We start from the raw sequence: 10834 nt of genomic DNA, 5'->3' as shown, positions 1-10834 counted from the left end.
GGCTCGTTGGTCTAGGGGTATGATTCTCGCTTTGGGTGCGAGAGGTCCCGGGTTCAAATCCCGGACGGGCCCAAATTTTATAAATTTACTTTTAGTTAATTAGCTAAATTTTCTCAAACATTAATTTCAAACCATCATCATCTTAGCTTTTCCATTCATGGAGGAAAGTGGGATCCTATAACAACTAACCGGGAGTGAGGAACATCGTAAAGAATACATTTCATCAGGAGTCGAATCTCTATTGGAGTCATATCAGAACCAAAGAGCATGATTATGAACCAAAGAGTGATTATTTCTCCAAACCTTGGGCTATCCACGAAAAGTGCATATCAATATGTATAATAAAGAACAAAATATGCTTTAAAACATATACTTGTACAATCTAAAATTATAAATTAAACGTAATAATGCCGTGTGGTTTCCGGCACTTTAGAATAGAACTATTAAACTCGGGATTCCTCTTGAAGGCGATGGGCTAGGAACCTGCTGTCACTATTTGAATCTCAATTACATCATAAAGCCTTATAGCTAAACGTGGCCTTTTAGTCTTTCAAAGATTATTGCCTCTATCTACCCCGCAAGGCATATAGACACGACTATAGGTATGAAAGTATGTAATAGTAACATTAATTAATTTTGTACTTTTTCTAGCTTTTCCTTAGCTCAACTCAAGTGAAGAAAAGTTTTTCTTTTTTTTTTAAAATCAAGTAATTCCAATTCTTCAAATCAATATCCCAATTCTATAGACAATCAACCTGTTTGCCTTCCAAAATGAAATACCAATCAGAACATGATTAATTTATATTTTAATCTCCACAAACTTAGCGCCCACCTGTACGTGCATTTACACCACACATGTCTAAGTTGTAAAACTTAAGCTTGCCGAGTAAACTTGGCTTAGAACAGTAAGTAGCGACATATTTCACTCGGGCTCAGTACCTGCGCCTAACACAATCAAATAACCACTAGACAACACAAACAATATGCCGCTTAGGTTTAACTAAATACCAAGTGAATATAAGTTAGTCGTGCTTGGTATAGGTACGTGAGCAGATAATTAGTTATAGCTTGACTTAGAAGTATAGCTTATCTTAAATAGCTTATCTTGTTTGCATTACAAAAGTGAATTAGTAGAAGCGTGCTGGGCCCATAACCTGTAGTAAGACAACTGACTTTATTGACCAGAAATACATCCTATTATAGTTTTTGTTCCTGAGGCATTGTTATTCTTAATATATTATACTTATACAATAAATTGATGCAGTAATTACTCAAAAAAGTAAGCTATTGTAGTCGTCTGTTAAAAATTTATAAAACAATACAAAAATAATCATTAATAATCTCGCTAATGAGGAATTAACGATCACAGACAGATAATAAGGCGTCTCAACTGCGAACACAATTTGAAGGTACAAAGTTGTCGATATTAATTAAAATGTTTAACTAAGGGAGGTGAGTACTCTTCACAAATATCTACACAATGAAGAGAAGGTTTTGTGTATGAATTTAAAGTATATCAATATTATTTAGAGGGCATATTTTCAGGGTTAATAGGAAATGTTATAAAACCGAACCAAATTACTTAGTATTAATGAGTGAGTGACATTAGAAGAATTTGGCAAGTAAATTCCTTTGGCAAAAAATAACATAAGTCACATCTCTTGCTTAGTGATTTCTTGGTCCTCCACCGTTTTAAACAAAACGTAATGAACTGACATTTTTTAGAAATCTAATCAGTTGCAAATTGTTATGACAGTAATTTATATCGATAGAAGATTCTGATACTAAATGCAGACACACTAATTAATGACCAAATAATAACTTGAAAAAGAGAGACATATACAAAATTTGTATCATATTTATACAGAACACAAAATATACAATGTTTTTACAACACCTTCGAGATTGTACTTTATTCGTGTGTGTTAGGTTACACATGCCATTTATTGCTTTTTTTATTACTATTCTTATAATCGGGTGATAATCACGTTCCCAACTGTTGTTCATAAATTATATATACACTGGCACTCTACTAATCCCTGGAATAAATTAATACTACATTACGCATCAATCCTGGAATTCGCATTAATAAGTTTGTACAGAACACCGCGCCGTGTTAAATTGGCCTCCCCAACCACCCCGCAATTTATTTAAGAATGTTATGTAAATTTGAACACAAGTCTTTGATCGTCCGCATCAAAGTCCAAGCAAAAAAACTTCCAGTAGAGTGGAGAAAAAACGATGAGGAGCTTAAGAAAAATAATGATTTAATCTTACTTTTCGCCGTCTCGCATATAAAAGCGGGCAAAGGAGGGTCTCGAACGTTTTAATCTTTGCTTTGTAAAGGTGATTATGAAGGATTATAGGTTTGGAAGTATGGCTGAAATTTCGCGGCTGAAAAGGAGGCCCCTTCCACTCGTTTATGCCATATTTTTTGGGTCCGCGGGCGGCGCTGCGGTCGCACCCCTTTGGATACTTCTAACTTTTCCTTATTCACGGCCGCTCAAAGGAAAGGGTTTAGTACGTTTTGTTTTGTCTCTAATAGTGTATTGAGGCTCTTAATGGATCAGCTGTGGTCTTGCCTTCTGATGCTTGTTGCTCGAAATCTTATTATGTTATCGTTCACAATTTCGGTCCAAACGCTATGTTCAACTGGATTGCTTCATAGATGGTTATAATGTCGCCAGCCCAGAGCCTGTCAATATAAGTGAGACACACAACAATAAAAAAAACTATAAACGTTTACCTATCTATATCACAAATTGATTACTGGCCATTAAAAAGGTTAGTTTATTAACACAATATTAACTACATGTTCTCATAAATGTAAATACCTACTCTTCTTTTTATATACCTACACCTGAAATGGCCTCATTCGCCAGATTCGCCTGAAAAACATTCTACAGTTTTGTCATTTTTCATTACGTGACCGGATCAGGGTTTGTCAGCCGAGCGGCGATCTCGACCATTCTAGCCTTTAACCACCATTTCACAACATTATCTTATACCAATTTCAAACATAAACCAAAAATCTACCTTATTACATACACCTTAAAGTTCATTTTTTATTGAAGAAACTGAGGGTTAAGTCTTTATGGTTTCGCAAGGGAGTTGAAGTTAAGCTTCTCTTCGTAGATGAAGAGTGGTGCCGGCATAAGACTCCGACTCTTACTATGAATACGTAAGTGTAAGACAAATCCTTGCCTCCAGTTCACTGTTCTATAGTAAATGTGTTAAACTTTGAAATATACGAAGGGAATTAGAGTGTGTTCGTAGCACTCTCGTAGCACTTGCTACACAGACTCGTAGACTCGTAGAGGGATCTGTGTAACAAAAATTGCTTTCAATACAAATTCGGTCCTAGAGATATCGTAAAATAATGTGTGTATATGTCATGTTCTTCTGCTTTTTGATTCTAATAATTGAACAAAATTTTAAAATACTAAAAGTACAAGTGAATCGCCTAAAATACCTTATAAATAAGTGACCAAATATGCTGCTAACTCAAAATATTTAATATTATTTAAATTTATCATGACATTTTATATGGGTGAATTTCAATATTCAATTCTTTGATTCCGCCGTCAAAGTATCTATAAGCCCCTAATAACGAATATAATGAACGAATTAAAAAATGTGATTTGGAGCATAGGTAGATGATTTATGTTAACGTCCGACGTAATTATATTGGTTGATCTTGGGCGGCGGGGGCGGGTGTCTCATCTCGATCGCAAATCGGCCATCTTGCCCCCCTCCAGATCGCCGCCCACCCCCCTCCGTCCATTATACTTTTTAAGCCCCAATCTCGTTCATTTAAACGGTTGGCTTTAGATGGCAATCGCATTTTTCCACTGCAGGTCACGTCTCGAGCCGTCTCCCGACTCGGGGGCTTAAATCAACAAAAGAAAATAATAAGATTCGTTCAAATTAAAAGTGTAATGTCGCGAAAGTGCGCGGCTCTAATCCCGCCGCCGTTCTTCATTAGGAGCCGCCGCTTAGGGCCTCTTAAAAACGTCGCGAAGAATTTTTCTTTATTCATAACAGGGATTAAGAGAATGCAAATGAAGCGAGGCGTCGCTACTTAGCTGTGTCAACAATGTCCCGATGAATCGTTTCTCCGTTTTGTGGATCATGGCGTGATTGCTTTATGTTTTCTTGTGACATTTAATTATTTTTTAACGATGTTGCATTTATATTTGATTGTTTTTTATAAATCTTTTAATTAAACAAGTATGTCGTGTTTCGAGACTGATTTAGCATGACGACATAAAATACCGAATTGATAATAAGTATACTCATAAGTCTCCTTTTTGCACTTATTTGTAGCCACGAAAATTGGAATAATATAGGTACCTAGATTATTATGATTGTGGCATAGCTACCAAAATTTCATCTTCAGATCTCCAAGGACGTACAAAACATTCCTCTCAAAACCCCAGTTATAAATAAGTAATCACAATCTCTTAAAACACAAATACACAAATCGACACAGTTCTGAGTTACATCTAAGCAGATTGTTCGATGGGTACTTAGACAAAGCGACTGTGAAACAAAGGACATTGATAATAACGTCCAAGTAGGTATTGTGAATCGAGTTTCTGTATCGATCGCTTCATTTATTTGTTCATCCGGCCTTAACGTTTATACCAGCAACTCTTTCATGAGTTGTTGTGCTCGCTTTGAGTAAGGATATCGATAAAGTATTTTAAATTTATCGATAAATTTAGTGGACTGAAGCTAAGTTTGTTAGACATTTTAAAAAAGGATGCACTGAGATTTTACTGAGATTTAATATTACGAGTATATTTCCAGAACTATTGAAAGGACGAACCTTATTTAGGGAACAGATGTGGAAATTATAACATATTAAGTGTAGTAACTGTTGAATATGGCCTTAGTCTTTACGAGGCTATTGGGTCGGTCTACCCTATAAAGTATACAGACGTGGATTTGTAACAGTTTGAACATTATTGATGATTAATAAAACTATGTGTAACCATACATTCTTCTTTACGTTATGTTCGTCGCCTCAAACTATGTTCAATCCTAGCCTTCACTTACCTGGAAATGTCCCAAAATCTTATCCTAGTAAATTGGGATACTGTTGGGGTACATTATATTAGTGAGGTAAAGGAAATGTATCAAGTACTTGTATGAAATGTACGTGAAGAAAAACAATCGATAAAACAAACCTGTTCCCATCACTACAACCGCTCAACGAAGCAGAAGAGTATTTTTATTCGGAATTTATATCAACCAACGAATCCCACATTATTGTCTCCGAGCAATTTTGTGATGGGCATTAAAACAGAAACCCCTTTTTCTTGGAGTCTCATTTTAGCTGGGTTTAGAGAATTTAAGGCCCATCTTACTGGCCCGTCGCACCCCCTGTGGGTGGAATAATTAATTTACTCTATTATTATTCCTTCCTCCCTTCAGATATAACTCGGAAAAATAAACGTTTGATTATTGAAGGTGCTACTATTAAATCTAGTCGCGCTTTACGTGGGTTATTTTAAGTTGTTAAAGGTTGACTATATTAGGACTATTAGTCCTATCTAAAAGGCACAATAATAAAACAGTTCTCAAATAAAAAAAAAATTATATTGGCATATATTACACTCCATCTCTTTCCCATGGACTTTGTATATGACGACAAAGAGATATATGTTTAGGATTCTTGCAGACCACAAAATGGTATAGTTACATAATCGTATAGTAAAAAGAAAGTATAAAAGCAAACAAATGTGAAGCATTTAATATGCTAGAGTGCGATATAATTTTTGTTGACAGACCTCGCGACAACTCAAAGCGGTCCCATCATTTGTTTGTACACTCGTTCATATCCTGGCGCAAATGAAATCGCTCGAATATCCAACAGAGGTAAGCTAATGTGGAGGAGGATAGACAAAATAATTTGAAATTTGTGGTGTTTATTTTATTTATTTATGTACATAAAACATACAAGAGCAGTTATAGGTACAGTAGTAAATTGTAGTACAAAGGTTCTAACTACTTATTTCAAAAGAAATCTTTTCCAGTACTTATGTAGGTTGCCCTGCATTATTGCTATAGTTTATTTTTTTAAATTTATGGTAATGTAGCTAAATAAGTGGCAAGTGGAAAGATGTAGTCTCTGCCGTTCCCTCTGAGAGTCCGTTAACCAGAGATTTATTTATTCAATACATTACAAGCTAACAAATATTACATCCAAATAGCTTACAAGATAAATTTAAAAAGAGAATTATATACAATTATTATAGATAATTAACATTAAATTATGATACATTTAATATTGGAATATGATAATCTCTACATTATTCCACTTTCATTTTTCTGTTTTGAAAATTGGTATAAATCCTCTTCCAGTGTATTGTATCCTTAGTATCCCAGCTTTAATTTGATTAGCGGCCACAAGCCACCGAGAGCGCACTCGATGGCCGGCGCACGGTCAACTTTGGACATTTGTATTAGTCCACTTGTTATCTGAATTATTCTAATTGACTGTCTGCTTTTCTGCGGTTATACGAATGAATGAATTTCGGGTAATATGACTTTGTCCATCAAAAATATGGGAAATTTACATCAACTTACTAGTACGTTCTTACTGTACCGACTGGAAAAGTTTACTTAGCATGTCTGTTTTGCTTAGTTAATAAGTATTATATTACATACAAGTCTGAATCTCAATAGTAGCCTAGATTCCAGATTTGTGGCTCTTGGCTCTCTTCACCCCGAAAGAGAGGAATACCTGTTAAAACAAATAAAAAAAAATTAAATATCACCATAAATTAATTTTGCAAAATAAAATCGATTAACTACATTAAGTAACTTCGTGCTTTAATGTTCTACCTACTAGCGACATCTATGAATTATGAATAGAACTAAAATTTCTACTTTACTATTTTAAACGCCATCTAGCGATAAGCTGCAACATTCGGTTGTAATTGCAAAAGGTGATAAAAACTATCATAAAAAAACGCTAGATGTCGTTTCGCTTTTGTTTATAAGTAATCACGGATAGATGTCGCTACTATTCTTGATATTAGGTACTATCTAGTAGTACGGTTTATTGAAATTAAAAATCTTTCCTAAATGAATAAGTCTGTAAGTGTAGGTACTCACATAATTTGATTATCATAAGTATCTTATCTTTAATGTTTGGATATAATTTAAATCTATATCCTATGCATATTTATGATGTAGGTACTTAGTGAAATGTACGCACGCCTCTTATTTTTCCATTTTGTGTTCTTACCACCGAACTCCAGCTTTTTTTCAATCTTTCCTTACGTATATCTATCTCCGCATCCTTTTCTACTACTTCATGCCGTTTGACTGAAAGCTCTTAGACTGAAGGGATCTTTACATAAATTTTCACATACAAGAGAGATACAAAAAGAACAACATATCACGTCTATAACCTTTACAGGTTAGGTAGAGCCAGTACCTAGTTAGTCACTAGACTCTAAGACAAAAATAATCACACAAACATATTATCATGTCTATACCTATCTCTTGCGGGGTAGACAGAGCTAACAGTCTTGACAAGACAGATTCAAATAGTGTCAGGTTGCTAGCCCATCACCTAAAAAAAGTATCCAAGTTTATAAATCTACTTATCCGTAGTCGCCTTTCACGACATCCATAGGAACAAGATGGAGTGGTCCTATTTTATTTATTGGTGCAGGGCATACCACAAAGAAGAATCACAGGTTTATGAGCCTATGCCTTGATAGTCTTTTCAATCTGCGCGGGAAGAGAAACAGTTGACATACACTAGGTCGGTAGTACCCAGTTAAGTATTTAGTTAGTTTTCTCATGTCTCTTTTCTATCAAACAACATGAAAGTACCTATACAAAATATTTTATTAAATTTACGGAAGAGCAATTTTTTTTATTAACTGAGATATATCTACTAATTTTGCAGTTTATACGATGAAATTACTTAATTCTAACGGCGACTGTACCTAGGCGGTTATTGTATTGATAAAGTTCATTAAAAGTTATACATTGACACTAACACCACTTTATACTAGTTTCTGCAGTTCTCAACCAGTTCTATATAGCAGTTCAAGATTTATCAATAACATGTGAAGACCTTATTGACAGTGTACGTACACTGACTTAAACTGGATTTAATGTGAATGGCATATGCCTCATTATTTTTAGTGCATCGTTTCATTCATCTTCTAGTATATAGGTACTAGAAGATGAATGAAACGCAAAATTTTCAAATACGAGAAGTAAGTCTGTCCTCTGTCCAAAAATCTGTGATTATTGTTATTTTTTCATACAATAAATATTACTCATATAGTTGGAATATTAGCACATTATATTAGAGAAATAGTCTTTCCTATGTGAAAGGCGAAATGTTGAATAGTGAAATGATTCTGAACGGATTTTAATAACTTTTCAGAATTGTAATTCTGAAAAATACCTAAACTTAGGTATATACCTAAAGAATTTTAGGAAAAGCAACGTCTAGTGACAAATAAAAATAGTAAAAAACCCTTCAAGTAGGTATATAATATTTATGATCGAAGTCATCATCCTTCTGGAGGCATATGCTGCTTGCTTGCTCACGGAATGCCTAGACGAACGTATCCAGATCGTAGACATCCTGAGAAAAGGTAAAGTGATAAAGTGTACCCTAAACTGACAAACTTGCACAAAGAGAGTTATGAATATGGATGAAGCGAAATATGTATGAAAGGATCGTGACAAGTGGAAATGAGTATGTTTGTTTATTTATAATATCTTTATTGCACAGAATTTTACAGTTACAAGAACAGTAGGTACATAAAATTATAAAAGAAATAAAAAACATGCAATGGCGGACTTAACTCTGCCTGCCCCTCCGGGATAGGGGCGTGATTAGGGTTGCCACCCGTACTACATTATATAGTATCGTACTATATTTTAGTCAATTGTACTATATATTATAGAAAAACAATATAGGACGAAAAATACTATATTTTAACAACTTTATCAACTTTCGAATTTAAACAACTCGAGAACATATTGGGATTCTTTAAATTTAGTTAATAAATTAATTATTAATGTCAATGATCTGTATTCAGAAATAATTATGGTGAATGATATTATTTCAAAATTAAGCAACGAACAAGTGTTTCAATCTAAAAATACTGCTGAAAAATGGCAAATGCTTTTCAAAAATTCAGATGAAAATTTAACAAATATATTTAAAATCATTTCCTTTCTTCTATCCATTCCTGCAACTTCCGCTTTTACAGAAAGAATTTTTTCCGTCATGAATGTGAAATGGAAAGAAGAAAGGAATAGAGCATCTATTAATTTAATCAAAAATGATTTGTTAATTTACTTTAATATAGACCTAAATTGCTCAGATGCCTATAATTATTTTAAAAATAATAGAACCTTGATGGCCAAAGCGAAAAGTAATAATAAATACTCATGGAAAAATAAATAATGATTGAAAATAGATGTATACTATTTTTTTTCCTTAATTTCCCAAAAGTACTATATTTTTTTGATTAAAAACAAAAAATACTATTTTTCTTCAAAAAAAAGGTGGCAACCCTAGGCGTGATTTTGGCATGTACGGCAATGTAGCTTCCCATGGATGTCGTAAAAGACAACAGAGGAATGGCTAAAAGTTTGGATTATTTTTGTAGCCGATGGCGATCATTATAGTCTAAGATCCGGCTGCAAAATCACTACGTTCATCGCGTAGTTAATCAAACTCACATTTTAACATACATTTATGAATAGGATAATACATAGATAATAGGGTGCCAGTCAATAAGTGGCCGCAAGTAATTTTAATTAAATTAATGTTAATTAATTTTCCAAAAAAAATTTCGTTCACTTGTTTTTTAAATAAAATATCATCCACATCATAGAAATGTATGTAAAGAATTCGAAAATCAATGGGTGCCGTTACACACTCGGCCGCAACTACTACGCAGCCAGGTGTAAACAGGTAATATTTTGGTCTATTTATACGTTCATGTCGTACACGCATGTTTTTTATATCAAATTAAAGCTAATTTTTTTTTTAATATGATGATATATCGCTGCCTGTGAATAAATGGCCGCAAATTAGGGTTGCTAGCTGTTAAAAACTCGAGGTATCCGAGATAAAGTGAAAGAGAGTTAGCGCGTAACGCCACTTGTTAGACAAGGATGGCGAGTACCAGCTGTGCGAGTATTTGAAGCCATTATTCACAGGCAGCGATATATCATCATATTAAAAAAAAATTAGCTTTAATTTGATATAAAAAACATGCGTGTACGACATGAACGTATAAATAGACCAAAATATTACCTGTTTACACCTGACTGCGTAGTAGTTGCGGCCGAGTGTGTAACGGCATCCATTGATTTTCGAATTCTTTACATACATTTCTATGATGTGGATGATATTTTATTTAAAAAACAAGTGAACGAAATTTTTTTTGGAAAATTAATTAACATTAATTTAATTAAAATTACTTGCGGCCACTTATTGACTGGCACCCTATTATCTATGTATTATCCTATTCATAAATGTATGTTAAAATGTGAGTTTGATTAACTACGCGATGAACGTAGTGATTTTGCAGCCGGATCTCGTACTATTAAGCCATACAGCTGAACGTGACCTTTCTGTCTTTTAGAGACAGTTAGCTCTGTCTATCCCGCAAGGGATATAGACCCGATTATATGTATGTGTATACGGCGATTTATGCTATGTAATTTGATCCATTTACCCCTCTGGTATCATCTTTCATATTATACTTTCATGCTGTCTCTAAAGAACCCCGAGCAAGTAAAAAGGAAAAAATAAAATACTTTATAGAAAGACAAA

At 34.0% G+C, this 10834-nt stretch overlaps 1 non-coding gene across 1 annotated transcript; it reads left to right on the top strand.

Moving 5' to 3' along the window:
* Positions 1-72, top strand: Trnap-ugg (transfer RNA proline (anticodon UGG)). The gene has a single exon. It is a non-coding gene; the product is annotated as a tRNA-Pro (tRNA).
* The last annotated feature ends 10762 nt before the right edge of the window (positions 73-10834 follow it).

This window comes from Amyelois transitella, chromosome 3 (genome assembly GCF_032362555.1).
Source record: "Amyelois transitella isolate CPQ chromosome 3, ilAmyTran1.1, whole genome shotgun sequence".
Lineage (NCBI taxonomy): Eukaryota > Metazoa > Arthropoda > Insecta > Lepidoptera > Pyralidae > Amyelois > Amyelois transitella.
This window is presented reverse-complemented; position numbering and strand designations above follow the sequence as displayed.